Raw genomic sequence first — 27,752 nt, 5'->3', positions numbered from 1 at the left:
ATTTCCAAACCAAATACCCTGTAAAGTTTTCTGGATTTTTTTTTTCAGGTTGAATAAACGATTCCTCAATATGTTCACTGAATATTATCTCAGTTTCTGATGACACTTAACTCCATATCAAACTAAAGGTGGTAAAAAGAGAGGTGGAGTGTAAGGGAAAAGTAAAAGAACTTACAGGATAATTTATAGGTGGCAAAACGTTTTTGCAGACTTTCTAGGGTGAATTAGAAAAAGCAGGACTATGAAAGGGAGGTTGTGCGTAATAGCAAGCACTCTGGTGTCTGCTTTATTTTGATCATTTTTGATTGCCATGTGCTTTTATATGTACCATATCCAACATGGAAAGTGTGTCAAACATCCTGCCATGTAGGAGGATAAGAGTCTGGACATCTCTGAGTGAGGATGGTAAGTAAAACCTATTCCTGAAAGTTTATCATTGAGTGAAATAAATGGAGACTCAGAGAAAATCTACATGGAGTCTTAGAACTAAGGTTTTTGCTAAGGACATTACTCCTAAAATATTGATAGTCATTTATCAGGCAAATAGGCTAAGAAATAATTGACCTCTTTCCATCTTTCGTTTTGTTTTAAACACGGGAATAGTCTTTCTTGATTAATGAGTGCCCAGAACAAAGGTAACCTAGGGGAAGTTGCATACACACACAAACACACACACACACACACACACACACACACACACACACACCATGAGGTGGGGTATTCATTACTTAGCCCCATTAACAAATTGCCTTAAATTTAGTATCCTCGGATAGCACAAATATATTACCTCAAAGTTGTGGACATCAGAAAGTAGGACTGAGTTTCACAGGACTAAAATCCAGGTGTCTGCACATCGTCTTCTACAGACATGAAGAGAATAATTCCTTGCCTGCCCTTTTCCATTTTGGGGCAAACCTGCTTCTTGACTTCCAACAATCTGTTTTCTCCATCTAAAAAGTACGTGCATCCATAACTGCCTGAACTTCTCTGCCTCAGCTTTCTCCTGCATTGCTCTTCAGAGGAACTTTGTGATTATACTGAGCCGACCAAGTAATTCAGGACAGTATTCTCATCATGAAATACTTCACTGAATCACATTGACAAAATTTCCTTTCTCAAAAAAAAGGAGTATATTCACAGATATCAGAATTAGCTCATGAAAATATTTGGGGTAGAAGGGCATTATCTAGCCTCTCTGAGGCTATTACTATTAACCCTATCCTACAACTGAGGTTTAAAGAGATCAAGTAATCCCATAAGAATTAGAGATTTACTTTCATTGTTATCCATTATCCATTATTATTATCATTATCATAGGAACTGATTTTGAAGAAATAAAGAATAAACTGTACAAACAAACTCACAATAGTATTGGTTTTTTTTAGACAAAACATATGATAATCCTGTGGTCTGAATTATGAAATATAATATATTATAAAGAAATTGGAATTTCTAAACCTTTTAAAAAGTGTAACATTTTTTTATTAGTGAAACACCATGAGGTACAGTTATAGACTTACAAATTTTTCTGCTTGGGTTTCAGTTATACAATGATCAAGTACCCATCCCTCCACCAGTGCCCATCCTCCACCACCACGGGTCCCAGCATCCCTCCTACTCCCCAACCCCCCCCATCCCACCCTGCCTCTGTGGCAGGGCATTCCCCCTTGATCTCTCTCTCTCCTTTTAGGTCCTGTGGTTTGCAAGAGAGGCATTGAGTGGCAGTCATGTTTGGTCTATAGTCTACTTTCAGCATGCTTCTCCCACCCTGGGAGGATCCTCCCAGCACTCTTTATTTGGTGCTCTCTTCTCTATCTGAGCGTCCTTTTCCCCTAGCGCGTGTGGCTGGCCTCCAAGTCATGGAGCAAATTCCTGGTACTAATCTTGGCCACTCCTGGGTGTTAGTCTCCCATTTTGTTGCTTTATGTTCCCCAGATGAATGCAATCTTTCTGTGTCAATCCCGCTCTTTCTGACTCATTTCACTTAACATGATACTTTCCATGTAGTATACGACTTATATGTGAATTTCATGACTTCATCTTTTCTAACAGCTACATAGTACTCCGTTGTGTAAATGTACCAAAGTTTCTTTAACCAGTCATGTGTTCTCGGGCACTCCGTTTTTTTTTTTTTTTCCCAGATTCTGACTATTGTAAAGAGTGCTGCAATGAATAAACAAGTACAGATGTCACTTCGACTATACTTTTTTTGCCTCTCTGGGATATATTCCCAGGAGTGGTATCACTGGGTCAAATGGGAGCTCAATTTCTAATTTTTTGAGAATCATCCATACTGTTTTCCAAAAGGGTTGGACCAGTCAGCATTCCCACCAGCAGTGAAGGAGAGTCCGTTTCTCGCCACATCCGTGCCAGCATCAATTGCTTTTGTTCTTGTGGATGTGGGCTAGTCTCTGTGGTGTGAAATGTTATCTCATTGTTGTTTTGATCTGTATCTCCCTGATGATAAGTGATGTAGAGCATTTTCTCATGTGCCTTTTAGCCATTCGAACTTCTCATTTGCGAAAGTTTCTGTTCATTTCCTTGCCCCATTTTTTGATGGGGATGGGTGCTTTCTTCTTGTGGAGTTCAACCAGTACCTTGTATATCCTTGATATCAACCCCTTGTCGGTTGTGTATTTGGCGAATATCCTTTCCCATCCTGTAGACTGTCTTTGTATTTTGGTCACTGTTTCTTTTGAGGTGCGGAAGCTTCTTAGTTTAAGATAGTCCCATTTGTCTATCTCTGTTTTCACTTGCTTGGCCAGTGGCGTGACATCTTTGAAGATACCATTAACTTCAATATCATGGAGGGTTTTGCCAACTTAAAAAGTGTAACATTTTTAATGGCATATTCACCTGGCAGAGGAATACCATGGTCATGAAGGTGATTTTTTCCCAAGGCAAGGCTTATCCACTGCACTCCAGTATGCTGACCCCTGTAACTTCCCCAAATGTTGGAAACTTGACTGCATAATTTGTGGTTGTGGGGGACAGCATTCATGGTCTCCCCTGAATAAAGAAAAACAACTTTTAATGGCGCTAGGAAATTATTGAGATACAATAGACCACTATCCAGAGTTGTCATCCTGCTTGCAACTGAGAGCAGATACTTTAATTGTAAAAGCTTAAATCAGCCTCAAATTTCTGTCCATTGATAGTGGGTGGTCACTCTCTATATAAAGAATGAAGTAACAAATTAAAAACTTGACAGTATCTCTCTTTAATTTTAAAATTATCAAATTTCTCCTAATCTCTTATCTCAGTTAAAATATCTCAATATTAACTTCATTCAACCATTCTAGTGAAATGGATTTTTAATAGCCTTGTGCCTTTATTAATTCACCCTAGAATCTCAGTTCATCAAATATGTTTCTCATAAAATATGGTTCCAAGTACAGAATGTATTATTTTAGCTGACATTTAATAGTACTGAATCCAATTGAGATGATTACTTTCCTTAATTTCAAAGTGCATCTCTGTATTCTTATTTTATTGACATGAATTTAATAGAAAGTTGGAGAGCCCAACCCATTTCCAGAAAGATATAAATTTGTGTTGCCTATAACTGTCACACTAGCATGCAACAGGGACAAATGGAGACATTACTGGCGCCCGCTCGAGCAAATCGACGACTAACGGGAAGTTAAGTGATTAAGTGATAACTGTGACATTATCAGTCTAAAAGAGGTTAAGAGGACCACCCCAATAATAAAATTAATCTCAGTGAATACAACATCCCAGTTAGGAAGTAGGAGATTGTAGTATGGCTTATCCTTAAAAGGTATCATTTCTAACTTAAAATAGTTTTAAAATAGTTTCTGCCCTTCCATCCCAGATGTTTTCATGAGCTAATCCTGATTTCTGTGAATATATTCCTTTGTAAGATAAAAGGGTCTTAGCCAATGTGATTCAGTGAAGTATTTTATGATGATCTATCTGTTTCCTTCTACTAAAATTTACTATTTTTTAATATCTACCCTTAATACATTTGTTTTAGTGTACATATATATCCCTCATATTTTTTTAATTTATGCTTTTTGAAGGGCTTTATAATATAGCGCAGTGGTAGGGCGTTTGCCTTGCGTGCAGCCAGCCCAGCTGAGACAGTTTTGATTCCTCCACCCCTCTCAGAGAGCCCAGCAAGCTACTGAGAGTATCTCGCCTGAACGGCAAAGCCTGGCAAGCTACCCATGACTTATTCAATATGCCAAACACAGTAACAATAAGTCTCAAAATAGAGACATTACTGGGCCTGCTCGAGCAAATCGATGAACAATGGGAGGACAGTGACAGTGGTCTAATAATGTAGCATGCCACAGAAATGTTCTTGCAATTTGCTTTATTATTCACAATCATAATTCTGAGACAACCATATAATATATAAAATTTTAATTTATTCTTTTTTGTGACTTTTTTGGGTCACACTGGAGATGTACAGGGGTTACTCCTGGCTTTGCACTCAGGAACACTCCTGGCGGTGCTCAGGGGACCATATGGGATGCTGGAAATAGAACCCGGGTCAACCGCCTGCAAGACAAACGCCCTACCCACTGTACTATCACTCCAGCCGCTATAATTTATTCTTTAACCACTATATAACCATTCTGTTGTTTGAACACTTCTGCTTGACTTATCTTTTTTATCTATGGAAGGGCTTTAGGTTATTTTCTATTAAGGAACTTCATTTCTAGTGACCACTCTCCGCACACATGAAGGTACTGGCAGAGGGACAAAGTCACGCGGGTTCCGGGGCCGAGATCCCCAAGCCTACTCGGATTTGGGCCGAGCATCCTCCACCCCGATCCTTCAAATTCCAGTAGGCGGGGGTCACACCCACCAACTGGCCCCCTGGCGCCGTGCAATCCCATCAACGGCCAAGACTCAGAGACTATAAAAACCAGCTTCCAGAACCGCGCGGCCACGGCCGCGCAACATCCTATTATAACATCTTATTATCTCATTCCTACTTTGGACAAACTGGCAGGCTACCAAATGTAGCCTGCCCACACGGCAGAGTCTGGCAAACTCCCCATGACGTACCCAATATGCCAAATACCAGTAACAATGATGGGTCTCATTCTCCTAAAGAGCCTTGAATATAATCTCAGGGCTAGGATGAAGGAGACATTACTGGGTCCTGCTCGAGGCAATCGACGATTAACAGGATGATTTGTGATTTGATTTCTAGTGATTACTTTCTTTGTTTTGCTTTGTTTGGGGGCCTTATTCGGCTGTGCTCAGTGTTTACTCCCAGCTCTGTGCTCAGGGGTCATTCCTGGTAGTGACCAGGGAAAACTATGTGCCAGGTATTGAACCTGGATTGTCCATGTACTGGGCAAACACCATATTCATTGTACTATCTCTCTGACCCCTACAGTGATTGCTATTCCACACATGCGCCTACAAATTTTCTTACCTCTGTTTATTGCTGCATATGAGTAAGAGTTTTCCTGGGAATAGAAATGCTGAGTCAGAGGATAAATGAATTCTTTCCTCAGTAATTCAAAATTATTTTTCAAAGTGGTTGGACTAGTTTACATTCCTTTCAGCGGAGTACTTGACATCTTATTACTCTATGTTATTGACAAAATTAGGTAATAACAGCCTCTTTAATTTTGCCCATCTCAAGTGTACCTTTTTGTGGCCTTGTGAAGGCCTTTTCACGCCTTCGCCCATTTCTCTCTCAAATGTACATATGTGTCTGTGTGTATGCATGCTTTCTTTATGTAAAGAAAGAAACAGAGACAGAGGGACAGAGACCTTTATCAGTATTAGCTGTTGCAAAGTTCCTCTCCTCCTTTGTAGCTTGCATTTTACCTATGGTGCCTTTCAATACACAGAAGTACTTAATATAGTCAAATATATCAATCTTCTTTTATGGTAGATAATGTTTGCATTTTAAGAATTATTTATTCTCTATCCTATGTTTCTAAAGGCTTAATCATTACATTGAGGCTGCAGTTCATCAGAAATAGATTTTTATGTTATATGGCATAAGATGCAATTTCATTTTTTCTATATGAAACACATAATATAATTTGTTGAATGATCCCTTTAATCTTCAATGTGAAGCCTTTCATAAATGAAATTTTCATTTGTGTGTGACTTTTTTTTGCTCTCAAACTGTATTTGTTTGGATATCAGTTCCTCAGTTTTGCTTTCCCTTTCTTCCCTTATTCTTTCGTTGCCTTTGCCTTTCCTAAGGTTTCTGAATATTTCATTTCATAATTCACTTAGGAGTATCCTGATAGACTCCTTGAAATCAATTACTAAACAAATATGACTCTTGCTCAGGGTAATTTTCTTTCAGAGTACATCACATGCATTAAAGCCCCATAAACGCCAGCATGACCATAGATAAAGGGATTGAGGGGGACAAAAAGTATGGTTCTGTTACCTTCTCTAGGCTTTATAACAGTGTTTAATTCCTGTTTGTCACTATATCACCTGTTGACTAAATATTTTTCTTCTAGATTGTGGTCATCCTGCTTTCTCCTAATCTTATATCCTCAAGTTCCTAAATATGTTTTTTTTTCTTTTAACATTTAATTCAGCTCCTCAGGGTAAAAGAGATGGTACAGTGGGTTGGGTTGCCTTGCATGTGGCTGACCCAGGTTCAATTCCTGGCATCCCATATGGTTCCCCCAAGCCTGTCAAAGAGTGATTTCTGTGAGCAGAGCTAGGAGTAAACCCTACGCACTGTTGTGGCCAAAACAATAACAACAACAACATTCATTTATTTATATTTTGATCTCTAAATCTTATCAGGAGAGAACAGATTTGTTCACATTACATTATTATATTATTTCAACAACCACGAGTTATGATGTTGTTTGCCTTCCTCTCCATCTTCATCCACGTCAATAAAATTTTGATGAGAATTCAATAGTACCAGCATACCACCATTTCTGTTTGACAGTAAGTGATTAGCAATTGTTTAATTCACCCATTCATTCTTTGTCTTAGACTGTCATCCAAGTAAATATTTTTGTTTGTTTGTTCAGGGGCCATACTCAGCTTTACTCAGTGCTGACTCCTAGCTCTGTGATCAGTGATTACTCTTGGTGGGCTCAGGAGATCTCACTGGGTACTGCAAATAGAGCCTGTGCTGACTACAAGCAAGGCAAGTTCCTTATCTGTTGTACTATCTCTGTGACCTCCAAAAGGAAGTCTTGCAAGACTTTGTCAAGTACCTGCTGAGTTACACCTGAATCTTGGTATACCTTGATATGTATGAATTTATAATAAAATTTAACACCTAACCTATCAAATACCATCTATCATACGTCATGTTTATGTCTCTTCTTCATCACTACTTATTGGTTACTTCATCATTTATTTCCATAGTACTTATAAACCATGTATTTAAATAGAACTTCTCGAGTTGTAATTTGGGGGGAGTACTTTTTGTTTCCCATACTCTCTTTTCTTACTGTCTTAGCAACCTCTTTTAATCACTGTATCTCTGTATCACTGTCATCCTATTGTTCATCAATTTACTAGAGCAGGAACCAGTAACATCTCCATTCGTCCCAACCCTGAGATTTTAGCAGCCTCTCCTTACTCGTCTTTCCCAAAGCTGCCATATTGGAGTGTCTTTCAGGGTCAGGGGAATGAAACCTGTACTGTAACTGTTTTTGGCATATCGAATACGCCACAGGTAGCTTGCCAGGCTACTCAAGCCTGGCAAGCTACCTCTTTTAATAATTAGAAAAAAAGTCTTCTTTTCTCATATTATATATATACATACATATTTTTATCTGATTGTTTGAGTCTTTCCATCTTTTCTGCATATCAAATCCCCCTAAATCTGGAGACGAATACAATTCGGCAATCATTTTCAGTCTATGTATCATTTTCCTACTAAAATTAACCATTTAAGTGATTCATTTAGTTTGAAGAGATAATTCCGTTTGATGAAGTTTGCCAAAGCACTAGGATAAAGGAATTGTTTTCACGCCTCTGTCATATGCTAATATTGCACCACCTGGCTTGAGCTACAGGTTTAGCCCTTCTTGTTCTTCTGGCCTTGAACTTAACTAAAGCTTCATTTTGACATACTGAGCATTTTCTTTCAAGTTTTAGCTCTTCTTTTATTCCACCTTTATTGATTTGATCATGCTTCTGACAAACACAATTGGGTCAGAAAAGAATTTTTATCAAGACCTCATGAAAGTGAAAATTAAGTGAGCACCAATATTTCTGGTTACATTGGCAATTAATCCAATGCTGCAATAATTGCCAATTATTCCACAAGGAAATGGGGGCTAGGGAATAGGTTTAATCATTTGCTATATAGACATTCATGAGTGTATTGTGCTGATATTATTTGGCTAAGAACATTCTTTAAAAAGGATGGCTCTGGGATGTCATCTATGCATAAAAATAAGAAAGGTGTCCATTATATCAATTTTTGGTGTCTAATTCAGTAGTATATATCTAGTACATACACAGTAAAAATGTGTTTACTAATCAAATGGAAGCAGTAAAGATAAAAGTGATGAACTCCTCCAGGGAATTAATCCTTTAGGAACAGAAGTTGAAGACATGGACTAAATTTTTCAAGTTATCTTTGAAATATTTTACTTTAAGACTGACCATTTTGCTTCACCATGGACAATGATGAGAGCATGGAATATAAATATATATATACACATATATATGCTTGCTTTATATATGTGAAGCAATGCATTGCTTCAGCAGTGTACATACATCTAAATTAGATCAAGAGTGAAAATCTTTCTTGTTTCAACTGAAAAGAAAGGAAGTAAAAGAAGAATTTAATGAAAACTTAAATATTATTCTCTTTCTCCTATTTTTAATGAAGTCTTCTGGGAATCAGTCAAAAGAAAGACTAAGTCTTGCTTTGAAATACTGTTCAGGTATCAAGTTCAAATATCCCAGAAAGATGTCTAATATTTTCTTTGGAATAGTAGCAACCTTATTTAACTTTATTAAGTTTGCCAAGAAGTTATAATTGTGTGTTCTTGTACATGTACATGGAGAGAGATAGAAGAGGGATTGGAAGAGAGAGGGAGAGAGTGAAAGAGAAAGAGGAGAAAGAGATAAAAAGAGAAAGAGGGAAAGAGAGAAAGGAAGAGAAAGATAAAAAGGAAATTGAAAGAAAAAGAAAGAAATGGAGTTCTTTTAGAGGTCAATGTATGCTATAATACAAGTTATTGCAGAAAATTGAAAATTTGTTACTTAACAACATCTGTTATTGTGTGTCATAATCTCTGCTATTGATCTTTGGGAAATCGGCATAGTATTAATGACAGATTGATAACAAATTCCCCACTATTTGTGTAAATGCTATCGTGCACTATTCACACTAACTAAACATTCATTCAAATTAAAACCCATTTTTGGTTATAGGAGTTTGCAGTGTTATGAACTATGTTAACTGGTTACTCGATGGGAAGATGAGGTTTTCCTCAGTCAGAGATCCAACTTCAGTGCAGGATTTGCTATTTTTAATCACAGAACTTAGAAGCTTAATTCAGTTAAAAAGGGAGGAAGTTGTCAAGGGAGGGTTGCTAAAAGTTCATGCTAAATTTGCTTAGAACCAGATTGTGTTCATTAATATTTATACTTCTGTGGTTAGGAAGGGACGATTATGCTTCTTTAAAAACACTGGGTATTCATTTTCTATGTATCCCATAGCCTTCTGATTAGGGAAGGTGGGTTTTTATTGTACTATGAATGGAGATACAGATGGAAACCATCTGGTGCCTCATCTCCTTTTGTCAAAAACCTTGTCTTGTCTCTTACATGTCAATGATGAATGGAAGGATTTCAATCTCTTGGCTGAACAATGCATTTTGAATCCCTCAGCTAGCCAAAGGGTTTTTGGCAGGAATCGATAGGCTTAATATTTTAAAGAAACCAGCAATCATTTTAATTCATTAGTTGATGGCTGTTGTTCTAGACAGTGTTTTTGATTTACATTTGGTGCATTGGCTTTGTTTTTCCATATGTGTATATTTTATTTTACATCGCAAAATAAATGGGGAGAAGAGTGGGAATTTTATCTGACAAAATAACCAAAAGTCTGAGGGTTTCTTTTAATCAACTTCAGTATTAAGCTCATATTAAAAGTTCAGACCAAAAATGTCTCTGGACACTGGTAAAGAGCATAAGTCAAAGAAAACTAAATTTAGTTAACCAAAGTAAAGACAATGAACTAAACATCAATGCAGTGCTTAACTTTTTGAAAGAAAACTGAGAACTTTGGGTACAACACTCTCATAGTCTCTCTGCAGAAGGTGCATTTGTGGGAGAAAGCAAAGCAATTGACTCACATTGTTAGCTTTAACAGTCATTATTCAGTAATGGAGCGATAGCACAGTGGTAGGGCGTTCGCCTTACAAGCGGCCATGGGGCCGACCCGTGTTCATTCCTCCGCCCCTCTCGGAGAGCCCGGCAAGCTACCGAGAGTATTCGATATGCCAGACACAGTAACAACAAAGTCTCCAATGGAGACGTTACTGGGCCCGCTCGAGCAAATCGATGATCAACGGGAGGGCCTTTACCTTTACCTTATTCAGTAAATAAAAGACAGACTGATTTTTTTCGGTAATCCACTTTTAGTAAAAAGAGGTGAATTCTCAAACATAAAGTTGATGCCAGAGCCTAATATAGAAACCCATTTCCAAAGAATATCCTGAGGTTGGTAGAGATTCAGCTCAGCTCCGTGTATCTTCCAGAATTTTGGTAGCTTCTGTAGTGGGTAGAATACCACTGACATTTGTGTGGAAGTAGTTAAAAGAACGTGTAACTTGCACGGTATTTTATTTTAGTAATTAAAGTGTTAATACTTACCATCCTCCAGACAAGAGTTCTAAAGATGTGTGTCTATATATCATTTGGTATATAAAAAGTATTATATATTAAATAAAGGACATTGATATTGGTATATATATAAATTAGCAAATATGTTGTATATGTACATAATGTGTATAGTATATATTACATATGTTCAGTGTTCTCTGATTTATGCTCTATACTAGGTAACAAGAAAAACATTTTTTAAGTCAATGCCGTTACTCTCTATTGACATTCACTATGAAGCTCAGCTCTGCTAACTAAGGCAAAGAGAAAAGTCCAGGACTAGGAGAGACGTCAGTGGACTCCAGTACATGCTTTGCATGTAGGAGACCTGGACTTGTTCCCCAGTACTGATAGGAGCGACCCCTTAACTCTGAACCAGGAGTAACCCCTGAGCCCAGAGAGGTAACCCAAAAATGAGAAGGAGGGGATGGGGTGGGGGTGTTGGTGGTGGTGACTAGGTTTCAAGAAATTTCATCACAGAGATAGTCTCATAATTTGACCACAGGATCAGAGATAGGCTCATAAACTGACCCCAGGGATGAGTGGCCTGTGGGGTCATGTGGGGCTGTGTGCTCAAGACCCCATGCTCAGTTTACCATTCTACCAATTTCATCTGGAAATTCCTAATGATTTCTTTGCCACTGGACTTTGCTTGTGTAGGCAATCTTAGGAGAGCCACTATCTTGTGTGAGGAAAAAGAGAGCGGAGAATCATCTGCCTTATTTCTGTAAGGTAGTATGTATAAAGCAAAGAAAAAGTCAAGAGGCAGCTAACTTTTGCTGAGCACCTATTCAATGCCAGGATTGTATTCATGTCTATACTCATGAATTAATTTCACCTTCAGAACAACTTTGTGAGGTAAAATAAGTTCATCATTTTTAGAAAAGACGGATTCATGAGAAGGTTATGCAATTTGCTTAAGATTACACAGCTGGGACGAGGTGGAGCTAGGATTCAGGGACAGGAGTGTCTGTCTTCAGTGCTTTTGTTCAACACCTATAGCCTGCTCCATGGTCAAGATTTTAAGAAGCACATACTCCTTACAGGTACATTATTACAAGATTTTTTTTCTACCTGAGCAGAAATAGGTTCTTGCAATTTACAGTAATATAGAGTTGCTATCTGTAAAACATTTTAATCATTCTGGTTGAACTTGATCTAAAGGAAATTTCTCAGAGATAGACATGGTGATACATAAGTATGATCAAGATATGTTATCATGAATTCTAATTTCTGGACAAAGAATAATATAGTATAATTTTATAAGCTAACTGAATAATGGTTCTATAATCTATGAATAATAATAAATTTTGTGCTCTGAGACCTGAATCCTACTTTTGATTTTAAATAATCTTGGTTAAGTCACTTGATATCTCAGATTTTCAAGTGTGAGTTGGAAGTGGAGGATCTTACAACAGTGGATAGAAAAGGGCGGGGCCTGGCTTCCAAGCTGTGGAGCAATCCTCCTGGCCCTTATCTCTGCTATCCTTAAGTGTTAGTCTCCTATTGTGTTACTTTATATTGCACAAATGAGTGCAGTCATTCTATGTCTGTCCCTCTCTTTCTGACTCATTTCACTTAGCATGACACTTTCCATGTCCATCCACTTATATACAAATTTTATTATTTCATCTTTTCTAACAGATGCTGGAGGAAAGAGCAGTTGGCATAGAGAAGGGAGCACTGAGTAGATGATGGTTGGGGGTCTCACTTGAGATGGGATATGAGTGCCGAAAGTAGATTATGGACCAAACATGAGGCTGCTTAGTACCTGTATTGCAAACCATAATGCCCAAAAGGGGAGAGAAAGAGGGAATATGCCTGCCACAGAGGCAGGGCATGGGAAAGAGTGAGGGTACTGGGAGGGATACTGGGAACAATGGTGGTGGAGAAATGGGCACTGGTGGAGGGAGGGATGGGTAATTGATCATTGTATGACTTAAATGTAATCACAAAAGTTTGTAAGTCTGGAACTGTATCTCACGGTGCTTTCTTTTAAAAATAGAATAGAAGAAAGAAAGAAAGAAAGAAAGAAAGAAAGAAAGAAAGAAAGAAAGAAAGAAAGAGGCAGGGGAGTTAATCATAACTAGACTTCTTAAGTAGAATTATTTTTTTACACCTGGGGTAGCAGTAAGCCTACCACCATACTGGGAGAGGGATGCAGGATGTTTGCTGAAAGAGGAGAAAGGAGAAACTCTAATTTTATTCTAGTATTTCCCAGTCATGATTGAATTGTTTCCTTTCTATTTCAGTGCTTTATGGGCAAGCACTGAATAGCTATGCTTCAAATAATTCTAGGACTGTAAGTGATTTCAATTGTGAATCTAGGCTCAGCTAATATGTATGCCATGATTTATTTTCAATGTCTGTCATAGGCAGTGGATGTGTAGAAGATAGTAGGTGTGGCTCATATCCCTTTAGTTAGATATTTGCCATACTTACCTCAATATGGACTTTCTAGAAACATTTGTTGGTTAACTGAATAGGCATTTCTGTCAGTGTTAACTTTGTTGTCCCTATCAGAAAAGTGCAGTCCTGGATGTTGACTAAGAAGATTCTGAAAAAAAAAAAAAGAAGTCAAAAACATGGAAACATTCAGATTATAAATCTGATTATAAATCATGGCATATTTATATCAGTATCACTTGATGAGCTATTTTATATACAGATTACTGAGTCCATTCTAGACTTAAAAATTATTGGAGCATAAGACCCAGATATCTGCTATTTTCCATAAGTGTTCTCAGTTCTTGGTGTGTCTGTGTGTGTACGTGTATGTGTGTGTGTGTGTATAAACATATGTGTATAAGTCATAGAAGTGTAGAAGGGGGCAAAAGATTGCAGAAGATTATAATAAAGTTAGAAAACTTGAAACTGTAAAATATGCTTTATGCAACAGCCAGCTTTTGGGGGATAATTAAACACTAGTAACTTGACATGGGTAAGATTAAGAAAAAATACCTATAAAAATGATTATAAGGCCTTTATAAGAAATAGTCTGGCTCAGACAGTCACGCATGAGAGCAGAACTGTATTGTTCAGAAGACATGCATGGGTTTTAGATCAGACACTTGAGTAACAGCCTGTTTTGCCTTTTAACCAATACTGAGATTAAGGTATGTTCCTTGGTTCCTCCAGATATGTATTTCCTTGTTTGTGAAACTGTATAATGATAGAACCCACACAACCAGTGGCACAAGTGGTGACAAGATTTCCTAGAAAAACAAATATGAAATGCAGGCATGTAGATGCGCTCAATATTCATTGGAAAAGGATCAAAGCTAAAATGACTTTCACTTTTCAAGTGCAGATAACATTATTTTAAGAGGGAATTATTTTCTTGTGGGGGCATATGTGAATCTCTCGCAAAGACTTGACTGCTCCTACATGAGGAAAGCCTTGCAGTATGACAAGAAGGTTTTGAAATTAGCATCACAAGCCTCAAGAATAAACAATTATAGGAAACCTTTATATAAGCTTCTTATCTTCAACTCTCTTTTAAAATTTCTTTTAAACTGTCTTTTAAAATTTTAAAGTTGGGCAGTGACGTGACTCAGTGATAAAGCACCTCCCTTACTCATATGAGATCTTGGGTTTGAGCCCTAGTACATCAAAATAAATATAAACAAATATTGACATAAGTCAAAATCTAGGAAGCAGAGCAATAGAAAGCTGATGTGTCTCCTACCAAAAAAATGTCAAAATCTAAAGTACTGTTCCTAGAATTTCAGAGTCAGAGAATATCCCAGGACAATTCATCGAGCATAGCCATTCTGTCCTCTCTCAATTATTTAACATTGGTGCAGAGAGATAGTACAGAGGGCACAGCACTTGCCTTACACATGGTCACTCTGGGTTGGATCCCCAGCACCCCATATGATCCCCTCTAGGAGTGATCCCTGAGTGCAGAGCCAGGAGTATATCATCATAATGTTCTCGCACATCTCCTTGCATAAACCTACATGGTGCATATTTAATAAACACATTCATAAGAAGCTGTAGAAAATATGCTTTATTGCCATGGATCATTTCAATGGGAGGGCCAAAAATCAAATATAATAGTCATAAGAGTGTTAAACTATATGTGTTTGTTTGGTTTACAAGATGAAGCAATAAGGGATAAGATCACGATCACGATCACGACCACCCTGTTGTTCGTCGATTGCCTCGAGCAGGTGCCAGTAACGTCTTCTTCGTCCTAGCCCTGAGATTTTTTTTTTTTAAAGTGCCATATTCAAGGCTTTTTCAGGGTTAGGAGAATGAGACCCATCATTGTTACTGGTATTTGGCATATTGAGTATACCACGGGGAGTTTGCCAGACTCTGCCGTGTGGGCATGTTACATTTGGTAGCCTGCCAGTTTGACCGAATTAGGAATGAGATGATAAGATGATAATGATAATGATAAGATAAGCGCGGCCACGCGCTTCCGGGAGCTGAGTGTGATGATCTCTGGATCCTGGCCGTTGTTGGAGTTACACGGCAGTTGGTGGGTGTAACTGTCTAGTTACTGGCAGGTCCAGTCCCAAACTGTACAGGCTTGGAGATCTCAGCCCCGGGTCCCACACACCTGGGTTCCTCTGTCAGTTCTTTTATGCGTGAGGCTCATCCAAGTGTGTGGAGAGTGCTCTCAGCATGGCCTTGGCTGGGCCTCGGTGGTCTTCAGCTGTTGGGCCCTGGTGGAGACAGTCAGGCATAGGGTAGGAGACTCTGTCTTGTTCTCTCCCAGGAGCTGAGTGTGATGATCTCTGGATCCTGGCCGTTGTTGGAGTTACACGGCAGTTGGTGGGTGTAACTGTCTAGTTACTGGCAGGTCCAGTCCCAAACTGTACAGGCTTGGAGATCTCAGCCCCGGGTCCCACACACCTGGGTTCCTCTGTCAGTTCTTTTATGTGTGAGGCTCATCCAAGTGTGTGGAGAGTGCTCTCAGGATGGCTTTGGCTGGGCCTCGGTGGTCTTCAGCTGTTGGGCCCTGGTGGAGACAGTCGGGCATAGGGTAGGAGACTCTGTCTTGTTCTCTCCCAGGAGCTGATCTTATACCTAAAGGGATAAGATGCAATCTTATAAATAGAGTTTTTTCAGTGGGTTGAAGTACTCAGGAATGTTAGGACTAGTAAAAGTCTACACTTGATCCTGCAGGTCTGGTTACTAAGGCCCTCACATTTCCAGAAGACAGACAGCAGGCACACCTGAGACCTGCTTGGTCTACACAGTACGGGGACTTGTTCCTGACACTTGGAAGCCACGATTCTCAGGCTAAAAAGAATGTTATACCCCTGGCAGGGAAAAGAAATTCAGTCCTATTCTCTACCAGGATTTAGGTTGCTTGTCTTTAGCTGCAGAAAAGAATTTCTCAAGAAAACAGTAAAATAAAATGATTAAAATCATTTTATTGAGACGGTATATTAATTCAAGAGAATTTAGGCTTCTCCCAAGAGAAAGAGAGAAAGAAAAGATAGAGAGAACACTGACACCCCCAGAATGGTGTTCTGTAAGGGAGACCTTACTCAGTCAGAAACAGATGTGGGCAGCCACTTAAAAGGACTTCTGTGTTCAGGTTTGTTACTCCTATGGCTCAGTATCTGGGAGCATTCTGCAGATCTTAGGGGACCATGTCCTGCTAGGGATTGATATACCTCCTTGTACTAAAAGGATGCATTCCAGTCCAGTTAATTAGCTCATGACCCCTAGATTTTTAAAGTTATTTTTAAAGATTATTTTTTAAAAAAAAGACCAGTGTGACTGGTGAGTTATGAGTAAATTATAAAGTTGAACAAAATGCAATATGGGAAGTGAATAATTTCTTAAAAGTTATTAGGTTAACAAAAGGAGAGAGAGAACAAAAGGGAATGCCCTGCCACAGAGGCAGGGTGGGATGGGGGGGTGGGGGTGGGAGGGATATTATCCATGGTGCTGGAAAATGGGCACTGGTGGAGGGATGGGTATTTGATCATTGTATAATTGAAACCCAAGCACAAAAAATTGTAAATCTACAACTGTACCTAATGGTGTTTCACTAATAAAAATTAAAAAAAATAAAGGACTTCTGAAGAGTAGCCCCAGAAAGGAGAATAGAGGAGGGGAGAGGAGGGGAGGGAAGGGGAAGGGGAGGAGAGGGGAGGGGAGGGGAGGGGTCAACGAGAAAGAAAGAAGAGAGAAAGAGAAATGAAAAGAGAGTAAGGGGGGAAGAGAGAGAGAGAGAGAGAGAGAGAGAGAGAGAGAGAGGAAGGAAGGAGGGAAGGAGGAGAGGGGAGGAGACCTGGTCAGCCTTATACTGGAACCTCTGGCTAGGGTAGGACTGAGGCTTGGAAGCCTTCAAGCCTTCCAACTTTTCATCAACTCTCATCTTTATCTTTTTTTCCCCTGAAATTCTTTGCCAAGTTACCTTTCCTCAAGACTGCTTCAGATTTAAGAAATATTCTTAACGCTTCTGAAAGGACTTCTTTCTGAGACAAAAGGAAATGTCTCCTGCTTTCTTATTTAAAATAAATTGTTGGCTAAATTGATCTCTTTTTTTAAAAAAAATATGAAACTTAAAAAGATAAGCATAATAATATCTAATGTCAACTTCAAAATAGAAATAAATTCTATCTAGCACATAGACTCAGAATTCTCCCAATATCCAATTCACTTGGGAAGCTTATGAGAATGCAGATTCCTGGCCATAGTGAAGATTGATTCTGTAGGTCTGGAGTGGGACCTAGGGATCTGCACTTCAATGGCCAGTGGTGCAGCTGATAATTTAAATATCAGCATCTGAAAGACTCCACTTTATCTCTTCCTTCCTGGATTAGTTTAGAGGTTAGACAAGGTTAATAGGTTGTTTGATACATACATACACACATTACATATATATATATATATATATATATATATATATAGAACTTGACCAAAGTAAGCCTGTCTGGGGCTAAAGAATTACCCATTAAACTATTGGATTAGTCTTTTAGAGACTCACTTTATGCACTGGAAAGGCCCAAAGTAAGGCAAGTAAGACTCCCAGATTTTTTCTTCCCATTTTTTAGTCATTTTCTCTGTGTATTAGCTCTTTATCCTACAAGTGCAGTTCCTAAAGGACAGCCCCAGGTGAAATCTGGGAAGCACTTTGGAAGCCTTCAAGGACTCAGTCATCCTTTTATATGGTTACTTGGAAAGTTTCTACTGGCTCTTTTCTCCTTTACTATGTGACTTGTAGGAGTGGATTCTGGCCTCTCCGGTTTCAAGTATTTTATCTTTTCTGAACTTGTATCTTTATCTCCTTTATTCACTAAAGGAGATAGATCTTTCAATTTGTATAAAAGCACTCAAGGGAGGAAAAGTTATATTTATAGAAGGCATTATAATTAATGGATTTTCCTATGTCTCATAGCTGACCAGCAATTTGGCAGCTGTAGTCTTGATTATCTGGTATAATTACATTATAGAACAAATTTGGGGGAATGTTTTTTATTTCAAATATTACCTTCCAGATATGGCAGGAGGTAAATATGAAGTAACAGTGCTATTGTAGTCCTAGGAAATTAATATTAACAGTATTGTAAATCACAGTGCCTACACTAAAAGAAAACAAAAACAAATATCATTTTTATGGTCCAGGGGGATAACTCAAGTGGTATAGCACATGCCTATCATGTGCAAGACCCAGATTTTAACCCTGGCACTCTACCACCACATCTCCCAAGAACACTTTTGGGTGTGGCCTTGATGAGCTCCCTCACACTCCCCCACCTCCAGACACCACCAGCCCAGACACCACCACACCCAGTCAAGCACCACATTTGCAGGCCTGCCATGCTGGCTACTGGGCGTGCCCCCTATAAAACAATTAGTTTTCATGATCACTATGAATGCACAGTCATATTCATTAGAATGACTTTAGACTATTGCTTCAGAAACTAGTCCTTAAGTATCAGCTGTCTTGTACAGAATCCAATGGAGCTGACTTGTCCTTGAGTAGGGCTGTTTCAGGTTAAAAACTGATTTTAAAATATGGGGGAATATGGCCTATGAGGCAAAGGACTTGCGTAGCATGTACATGGCCCTGAGTTCAATCGCTGGTACCACATGGTCTGCCAGAACCTCCCAGTGTGTTCCTCGTAATCCCCATGCACCTGATATCAGGCTCAAACCACCAAACAGAACATTGCTGGAAGTAGTCCTGCCCACCCCTCAATTTTACCCAGTCCTGCTAACTTGATCCTCTCTCATAAATCCATTTTATTCATTTGACATTTTTATGGAAACCATCAAATACTTGCAAATGCTTAAATTTTATGATTCTATCTCCACTGTGTTTGGGCTTTTAGAATTCATGAAACAAAGTCTTATTTTGTAAAATGAAATGGCACTTGTTATAATACCTTGCAATTTTTTTCTCTCTTTCAATTACATGTGTTATGGGATTCTCTTCAAATTTGCCTGCATTGTAGAAAGATGGTACCGTGGGCCAGGCTTTTGCTTTTCATACATCCAAACTAAATTTGATCTGTGGTCCTCTGCACTCCACTAGAAGTGATCCCTGAGTACAGAACCAATAGTAAGCCATGAGTACAGCAGGCACAGATCCCCACCTCTTCCCCTCCCCCCCAAAGTAAAACCCCCAGAGATTTACCCTAGCAGCAGTATCAATGACAGAATCGTTTTTCTAGTATTCATAACCAGGTCTTTTCTTCTGAAAGAAAAGTGCTTATCCAAACTCCAAGCAGAAATACTTATAGTGTTGGGATCGGGAGTTCCCTAGCCCTGGGAGGCACGGAGAGACCAGATAGACACAATTCCTGCAGGAGTAAAAACGGGGTTTATTTAGACCAGCATGCTGGGGCTCCGCAGCATACCCCCAAAACGGGCAGTGGCTGAGAGCCCCGAACTTCTTCAAAGGGGATCTTATATAGGCCTTCACTGGCCGTTACAGCAAAGCCCGCGCATTTCATAGCCAATAGATTTGTAACAACATATACTTTCTTAACCAATCCATTTAAAAGTACCTCACTCCTTAGCCTATAGATTCAAAGATCAGCATTTACGTACATCAATTGTCAGCACAAGCAAGGTTATAGCTGGAATCATTAAGCCTTAGGTAATCTCCCTTGACCATCCTCGTTTTGAGTTACCCAAGTCTGCAGGGTGCTGTAGTGAGACAATACATTCCAGGAAAGGGCAATTTCCCCCAACCACCCGCATCCTGAGTTATCCTTTACTCAAATCTGCAGGGTGCTTTACTGAGACAATACATTTCAGGGACAGTAAATCACTTTCCAAGTCCCCTCTCCCCCAGGTGCAAAGCAGCCAAGCAGTTTTACAGAAAGCAATGTTGCAAGTTAGCTAAAGTACACAAAAATTTGATGCCCTAATATGGATTCTTTCAATAGGATTCTATAGGATACTATATTAATGTTAGATTCAATCCTTATGAAGAAAAATGGAGGGTTTCCTTATAGACTTTTAATAAGAAATGTGACCAGTCTGATATTTTTGCCTATTCACAAGCTAAAATATTAGTCTACAACTGTTTCATGAATGAGAACAAAACTCTCAGGTCAGAAATGGAGAGCTCATTTTTAACAGTGCTAGAAAACATCTTCTTTTGCCTGCTCTCTGAGAACCTAGTGCCTGAATTGCATAAGTAGAAGGAATCCTAAGTTTAGGAATCTTCAGCTTTTTTTTTACTTAAAATATTCTTTTTTAAAATATTTTTTAATTTTTATTAGTGACACATCATGAGGTACAGTTGTAGACTTACAAATTTTTGTGCTTGGGTTTCAATTATACAATGATCAAATACCCATCCCTCCACCAGTGCCTATTTCCCACCACCACGGATCCCAGTATCCCTCCCACCCCCCCTATCCCACTCATCCCACCCTGCCTCTGTGGCAGGGCATTCTCTTTTGTTCTCTCTCTCTCTTATTGGGTGTTGTGGTTTGCAAAAGAGGCAATGAGTGACAATCATGTTTGGTTTATAGTCTATTTTCAGCATGCTTCTCCCATCCTGGGAGGATCCTCCCAACACCCAATCTCCAGCTTTTTGCAATGGGTTGCAAGCATACCTGATCTTTGATACAGTAAAAGACTGCATTATTCACAAAGTCTGTATACTATTCAGATACCCATGAAAAGCAAGTCTGGCTCAAGTGCAGTGTCTCAGAAGACCTGCAGAAATTTGAAACGCCCATGTTTCAAATGTTTCCTAACAGTAATTTGCTCTTGAACACATTAATTAGAGTCCTTTAGGTGTGAGTTTCAACAAATGCCATTTCATTTTAGGCATGATTATTGATTATTACTGTTATATAATAGATCATTTTTTCTACCCAAATGAATACCATTTTAAAGGTCGTTAATAATATAAAACTAGTGGAAATGTTTGTTTTTACTTATTTTCCTCCTAATATAATGCATCTGTAACAAGAATACAATTGATGAACTGAATATTTCATATTGCCCTCTTTGAGCAATAATTAATGCCCTTATTGCCCATGATTATGCATTCTCAAAGGAAAAATTCAAAGCTCAATGCTCTGACAACATCAAGGCATATCCTGAATTAGCAATATATTTTTTTGTTTGGGTCCTTGTTTGTTTCTAAATCCATGTAATTTGTCTCTTTGACAGTGCACCCAAAAAAGGTTTTATTTATTTTACTTTTTCTTTGTCTGAATTATTGCCCAATTGTTCAAGCCTGTTTTCCCTTGATTGTTTTGTAGTGCTAATATGTAACTATATCCTGTTTATTTAGCATGCCCATAAAGATGGACGAAGGATATCAAATAAGTTCTCAACATTGCCTTTGGTTTTCCTACCAAATTGACTTTATTAAAGTAAACTCAACATTGAGGGTTATGACTAGTTGTTTCCTGGATCAGAACAAAGAGTTTATTAGCTGATGTTCATTGGAAATATAGATTTTCTCTTTATAAAGATGCATTTTTATGACTGCACATTTTGCTTCATTTATGCAACGTCTTAAATTCTCTCTTAGTATCCAATTCCATTGTTACCAGAATAGAATTGATGGAATTCAATGTTTCCATTTGTTTATACAAGTGTATACCTTTTTCCTATCACTAGAAAGGTACCTGAAAATGCAAATACATCACATACCATTTTAAGGGTCGTTAATAATATAAAACTAATGGAAATGTTTGTTTTTACTTATTTTCCTCCTAATATAATGCATCTGTACCACGAATACAATTGATGGACTGAATATTCCATATTGCCCTCTTTGAGCAATAATTAATGCCCTTATTGCCCTAGGCAGGTGTGGCCTCAGGTGTTTCTTCTACTTGAGATCTTTCTGAATACACAATTAGAGGCAGTCAAATGTAACACTAACAGTGATTTTCAAAATGAACTAGTGATATCTTTGTCTTTGGTTTAGACCTAGATAACATTAGCATCCCAATTTCATCCCATTTACTCTCAGCTGAGTAAAAGTGTAGTCAATTTGGAATGACCTCAACTAAAGTCATCCATTCTTTTATGGTTTCCTATTGACTGCTGTATGTGCAGAAAAGTGATCCATAGTTTATGATATTGTAAGTAGAACACGATTTAATGAGAAGCCCATTATTTACGCTTTTAATTTCTAAGCAACAGATCACAAACTGATATTTTCTGGTTTTCTGTACTGACATGTTTTTATTTGCTCATTGTAATCAAAGCACTAGGGGGCACTAACTTGCTTAAGAAATCATTCTGACTCATGACTATGATCTCACTCTTACCCAATTACTGTTTTTCCCAATGCCACACATCAAATCCGGTACCGCTTACATGTAGAATACATGTCAGGCGTGTATTCTACAACCAGGATACATCTCCAGCTCATCCCATTATATCTTCGATCTATTGAAGACCCTTGTGATAAATTAAGCTTAGTTAACAAATAATTTTGAACCAGAGGAAATGACTTTCCAAGTAGACCTAGTGATTTGGTGATCTTTCTCCTCCATCATGATACTTTTGTCAAGGAATCTGAAATTGTCCTTACTTAATAAGAAGCAAATAAATATGTACAGCTCTGCTTTGTTAAGGGGATGCAGCTTTGAACAACTCTCCTCAATATAACTCTCGATTGCACAAGACATGGTCAGTTGTGAAGAGCCATTGACAACTTGACTGAATTTTAATGAAAAATATGATGAGATAGTTTAGCAAAGGAATCCCAAATAAGATTGACCTGTTTAGTTGAGTGTTCAATAAAAAGAAAATTGGTCCGTAATAAACTGTAGAGAGCAATTTAAACATTAAATTGATTTAGAAGATAGATCTTTTGAGATAGGAGAGAACAAAGGTGCCTGGAAGATTTGAGAAGCCAATGTGGTAGAAGTATAGATAGAAAAACTGAGGGAGTGGGGCAAGATGAGTCTGGTGAGATAGGCAGGAGCCAGATCAGTTAGAGCTGTTGAGAATAAGAACCTTACCTAAAGGGTAATAGACACTGAAAGATTTTAATCAAATAAGGGACAAATAGCATGCATTCTGTGTTATAAACTCAGACTGCAGAATGTTTAGGTAAAGAATGATCAGATGGTTTTCTAAATCATCCAAACAAGAGAGGATGAAAGCAAGAACTATGCTGGTCATTGTTGGAGATGGTAACTCAGAAAGGGGTGACTTTCCTTTGCAGTATAAAGATGAGGTAAGCTACCACCACCTGACTCCTGGCCAGGAGCTTCTTCAGATCCTCCCTCTCGTACTCTTCCTTCTTCGTCACTTGTCTCATTCTTCCACCTCTCTCCCTACCCTGCCATGGCTCTCTTAATTAGTAATTAAAACCCAACTCATTACCAACCAAGGTCACACATGTTCATGCAGTCTCTCTTACAGCTGAGCACAGCCTTGTCGGTTCCATCATCCTAAACTCACTGCTGTTCTCTTCAGGTTAGACCTACCACTTGGAGGGTTACAGTTATTCATGTCCCAAATAAAGTAGAAACAGATATGGTTTGTGACATCTGACTTGTTTAACAGAGCTTTGCTTTATAAGGAAATGATAATAAAAACAGTGATAAATGATAAAGTTTAAAGAATATTTTTATTGGATAAAATAACATATACTTATTATAGAAAAACTAGAAATTAAAGAAAATGTAGAAAAAACAAAGTGTCTAAACATTCCACCATTAAAATCAAATACTTGTTTGGATAATTTCTTTGGTGCCTGTTCTGGGCCAAACTGTGCTAAGCGTCAGGGAAGGTGTTTTTTAAGGATTAATTTCCTCCGTATCTTTCGGGGTCACTGGCACCACGACTAGCCACCCAGACACAACTCTGGGCTTCACTGGAACTAACACTCATATTTTGAGAGGGGGTCGATAGAGTCCATGGAGGAAGTGTACGCAGTAAATACCCGGCGGGCTTAGTTGAGTTCTGAGAAGGTCGAGGACGGGTCCTGAGAACGGTGTAGAAGGCGTCAGAGAGCAAGACCTGGCTTTGAGGATGGTTGAAATTAGAATATGGGGAGAGGGGTGCAATTGGACAGGACAGTACTTGTCGAGTGCATGACAGTACTCGATATGGAGTCTTGAGGGGGGAGCCATGATTGAATCAAGACCAAACAAGACCATAGGATTCTCCAAAACCTTGATTAGGAACTTGGAGCATACTTAACTCCTCTAAACCTCAGTTTCGTGGTCTGTCCGTTTGTCCCTATATCTTAGACTAGTTAGTTGTAAGGGTTAAAAGAATATCTGAAAATCATTTAGAAAAACTGCTTGGAACATGAATGTTCTACTAGAACTAGAATGTTCAAGCTCTTCATATAATGTCATCCTGTTAGAGAAATAAAAGGTTCATGTGTCCACTGAGATTTACATTTAAACAGAATAGACTTGAGAAATTTGAGAACAGTATTTCTACCACTGTAGAACTTTTCTCTGTTAAGCAAGGCTTTTCTTTGTATACATCTAAACTTTTAGGTAGAATTGCTGATTCTGGAAGTAGTACTGAAGTTAAGCAATTGAACTGTTAGTTTAATAGCAATCTTAATATCAGAGAGATCTTTTGTAGACTGTCCTTATAAAAGATGTGAAGCATGGACTCGATTTTATCCATCCTCATCAGTGTCATCCATTTGCCCAGAAGCCAATTTCTTCACCAGTAGTTCGAATCACTTTTATTGTGGAAATTTCTTTTTTGAGTGCTTGAATTGAATTGTTGCTGAATTTTCTGTTCTCCTATAATTCTTTTTCTTTTCAGATATTCTGAATTCTTAACGTTCTCACAGAACATGCCATTTTATTTCCTGTAAGTAAGTAAGTAAAGGCCCTCCCGTTGATCATCGATTTGCTCGAGCGGGCCCAGTAACGTCTCCATTGGAGACTTTGTTGTTACTGTGTCTGGCATATCGAATACTCTCGGTAGCTTGCCGGGCTCTCCGAGAGGGGCGGAGGAATCGAACTCGGGTCGGCCATGTTGGCTGCGTGCAAGGCAAACGCCCTACCGCTGTGCTATTGAATCTTACTTTTTTTTCATGGGCTGGAGCGATAGCACAGCGGTAGGGCGTTTGCCTTGCACACAGCCAACATGGCCGACCCGAGTTCGATTCCTCCGCCCCTTTCGGAGAGCCCGGCAAGCTACCGAGAGTATCTCGCCCGCACGACAGAGCCTGGCAAGCTCCCCGTGACGTATTTGATATGCCAAACACAGTCACAACAAAGTCTCCAATGGAGACGTTACTGGGCCCGCTCGAGCAAATCGATGAACAACGGGAGGACAGTGACAGTGACTTGTTATCATTTTGAAATGTTTTTTATCCTTTTCTGAACATTTTTTCTTTCGGGGGTCAGAAGTTGAGCTACACAAAGCAGTGCTCAGAGCACCTCTGGATCTGTACTCAGGTGTCACTCCTAGCAGTGCTCAGAGAACCATATGTGATGCCAGGGATCAAACTGGATCGAACATGCTAGACCAATGTTATAGTATGGGTCCTATTTCTTCTGCCCCTTTTTAAACATTTTTAACTTGTTGCATCTTACCCTGTGTTTGAGAAGATAATATATATTTCTTTCTTTGTTTGTTTGGGTAATACCCAGTAATATTTGAGAGCCGATTCAGTGTTCTGTGTTCTGGAGTTTTTAGAAGAAGTCGAAGGGATGGTCATGTGGTGCCTGGAATTGACTCCTGCACGCAGAGTGTATGCTTCAATCCTTTGAGTACTCTCTCTGGTCCCAATATATCATTATTGTTAGATTGGGGGGGAGGGGCACACCCAGCAGTGCTCAGGACTTTCTCCTAGCTTTGCACTCAGATTACTCCTAGTGGGGCTAGGGGAATCAATCATATGGTGTGTAATCACCAGACTACTAGGAATCCCCTGGCTCTCTTTCACCGCCTGAGTTCAGTGGTCTTGGGCCACTTCCCCACCCAGGACAGGACGGCTGATGCCAAGGGCGGACGAAGGAGGAAATGAGGGCCAGGCTGATTGGTGATTAGTAGCCACTTATTCCATTCTCCCCATGCACCCGTTCCAGACTCAATAAGTTCCCCATTCTAGTCTCCTTCTGTTCTCCTTGCTAGTCTCTCCACACTCAGACTCACTGTCCTGGTTTCTCCTCTAGTCTCTCTTAACTCCCACCTTGTCAGTAGTAGCACAATCAACATATCAAAGCCCTTCCTGATTGCCTTCACCAGGAAATGGATGGCTCAAGGGCAAAATACCAACTAGGGTGCGTTTCTCCTTCCTTTTTCCAACAATCATATAAACATTCATCTTAATTCTACTTCTTTATAATATTAGTCATTTTGTATGGACACATTAAGAGACATTAAGCTTATAGGGTGGCCCTCCTGGGGACACCTCATTATAGATCTCAGACTACAGTGCTCAGGTCCAATTAGTTTTTCCTAATCCTAACAGAGTCCTAATCCAGTTGTTACTTTTTGAATCATGACAAAATTTGTCCATGACCATGCCCTTAATTTATAGTTAAGTACTATGGTGCTTTGGTCTGGCCCATTTTGATGCCAGTGTAGCTCACAGCTTGTCCTAGGTTCATCCAGTCCCTCCTCTGGACCCTACTTTTTGGGTGCTAGGAAGTAAGGGCAACTGAGGCTTAAGTCCAGAAAACAGATGATCCGGAGTGAATATTATTTGAAGTCAATTAACTCCCAAGTTACAAAAGCACAGCATTAACCGTCTTCCTGTGTCAATACTAAAAGGACATTACTCTGAATTAACTATATAAAGGACATAAGGAGAAGAGAAAAACAATATTTACAAGTTAACAGAGTTAAAGGAGACAAAGGTTATTGATCAACCAGTTGTGGAAGCAGTGTACAATGAAAGAGGTTACAGATAAACACATAGGAACGGGAGTACCTCGGGAGAACTGTGAATGGGTGCAAGCCAATAAACCTAAGCTCTCTGTGGCAAGGCAGAAAGGACAAACCAATGTTGTCCTACAACATGGGATGCCAAGGATCAAATCTGAGTCGGCAGTGTGCAAGGCAAATGCCTCCTTACCCACTGTACTATCTCTCTGGCCCCATTGTTAGAATTTTTTATTATACATTGGGGCTTTGTAATGTTTGTAATTAAAATTTGTATTTTAATTGTATTTAAGCTTTGTAACAAAGAGCTTTGTAAATATTACCCCCATAATCTTCAAAAGATCTCTAAGAGGGAGACTGTGTTAAAGCTCGGTGGTAAAGCACATGCCTTGCATGTGTTCAGCACTGGGTCTCATCTCCAGCACCCCCCAAATTTTTGTAAGAGTTATGATCTATTATCATCATTTTTATATCATATAAATATGAAGCAATTCTTTGTGGTGGGATGTAGAGGTGTAACAACCCTCTTTGTGGGGCATGAGGGTTTGAATCACACTGAGAGGTGCTCAAAGGCTATTCCTGTCTCTGCTCAGGAATGATCCCTGGTGATGTTCAGGTGATCATTTGCATCATGAGAGATCAAACCA

At 39.0% G+C, this 27,752-nt stretch overlaps 1 protein-coding gene and 1 non-coding gene across 8 annotated transcripts in view; both read left to right on the top strand.

Annotated features, from left to right (window-relative positions):
* Positions 1-27,752, top strand: part of THRB (thyroid hormone receptor beta) — a 441,166-nt gene that overhangs the window by 60,584 nt on the left and 352,830 nt on the right. The window lies entirely within an intron of this gene.
* LOC130037999 (U1 spliceosomal RNA) lies at positions 2,849-3,012 on the top strand. The gene has a single exon (XR_008794565.1). It is a non-coding gene; the product is annotated as a U1 spliceosomal RNA (small nuclear RNA).

Source organism: Sorex fumeus, unplaced genomic scaffold (genome assembly GCF_029834395.1).
Source record: "Sorex fumeus unplaced genomic scaffold, SorFum_2.1 ptg000072l, whole genome shotgun sequence".
Classification (NCBI taxonomy): Eukaryota; Metazoa; Chordata; class Mammalia; order Eulipotyphla; family Soricidae; genus Sorex; species Sorex fumeus.
Note: the sequence above shows the minus strand (reverse complement) of the source record. Positions and strands in the feature narration are given on the sequence as shown.